Raw genomic sequence first — 1,515 nt, 5'->3', positions numbered from 1 at the left:
GCACCCTCCACCATGCCTGGCTAATTTTTTGTATTTTTAGTAGAGACGGGGTTTCACTGTGTTAGCCAGAATGGTCTCGATCTCCTGACCTCATGATCCACCTGCCTCAGCCTCCCAAAGTGCTAGGATTACAGGCTTGAGCCACTGCACCCAGCCTTTTTCTTTTCTTAAGCAACAACATCCTATATTGATACATTCCTGAACCCTGCCATCTTCATTCTTTCCTTGTAGGAAAACAAAGAAAACCTACCCACCAGAGTTGTTTCCCTGCAGCAAGAAGTCCAGCCTGCTGGAGACATTGGTGATCAAGTTTTCTTGAGGAAACTTGGGAGAAACACACACATAGACACTTGCACATACATGAACACACGCACACACACACACACACACAACAAGAATAGATCAAATGGGAATAGACGTGGGTTCCTGCTTCTTTTGGAGCTTTCTCTACATATTCTGCTGTCCATTTTGGTGTTCACCCCTAGGTCCTGAGCTGTAGATGACCGTGATGGGCTATCACCTGAGGTATCTGATGCATTCATAAACCAAGATATGATACAGCTAGTGTAGGCATGGTGGGAGGCATGATGGTCAGAATGATACTCTTAAAGAAAACATTTATATATATATATTTTTATTATACCGTAAGTTCTGAGATACATGTGCAGAACTTGCAGGTTTGTTATGTAGGTATATCTGTGCCATGGTGGTTTGCTGCACCCATCAACCTGTCATCTACATCACATATTTCTCCTAATGCTATCCCTCTCCTATTTCCCCACCCCTCAACAGGCCCTGGTGTGTGATGTTCCCCTCCCTGTGTCCATGTGTTCTCATTGTTGAACTCCCACTTATGAGTGAGAACATCCAGTGTTTAGTTTTCTGTTCCTGTGTTAGTTTGCAGAGAATGATGGTTTCTAGTTTTATCCATGTCCTTGCAAAGGACATGAACTCATCCTTTTTTATGACTGCATAGTATTCTATGGTGTATGTGTGCCACATTTTTTTTATCCAGTCTATCATTGATGGGCATTTGGGTTGGTTCCAAGTCTTTGCTATTGTGAATAGTGCCACAATAAACATATGTGTGCATGTGTTTTTATAGTAGAATGATTTGTAATCCTTTCGGTATATACCCAGTAATGGGATTGCTGAGTCAAATGATATTTCTGGTTCTAGATCCTTGAGGAATCGCCACACTGTCTTCCACAATGGTTGAACTAATTTACACTCCCACCAACAGTGTAAAAGCGTTCCTATTTCTCCACATCCTCTCCAGCATCTGTTGTTTCCTGGCTTTTTAATGATCACCAGTCTAACTGGCATAAGATGGTATCTCATTGTGGTTTTGATTTGCATTTCTCTAATGACCAGTGATGATGAGGTTTTTTCCATGTGTTTGTTGGCCACATAAATATCTTCCTTTGAGAAGTGTCTGTTCATGTCTTTTGCCCATTTTTTGATGGGGTGATTTTTTTTTTCTTGTAAATTTGTTTAAATATCCTTGTAGATTCT

Source organism: Rhinopithecus bieti, unplaced genomic scaffold (genome assembly GCF_001698545.2).
Source record: "Rhinopithecus bieti isolate Rb0 unplaced genomic scaffold, ASM169854v2 scaffold_13207, whole genome shotgun sequence".
NCBI classification, from domain to species: domain Eukaryota; kingdom Metazoa; phylum Chordata; class Mammalia; order Primates; family Cercopithecidae; genus Rhinopithecus; species Rhinopithecus bieti.
This window is presented reverse-complemented; position numbering follows the sequence as displayed.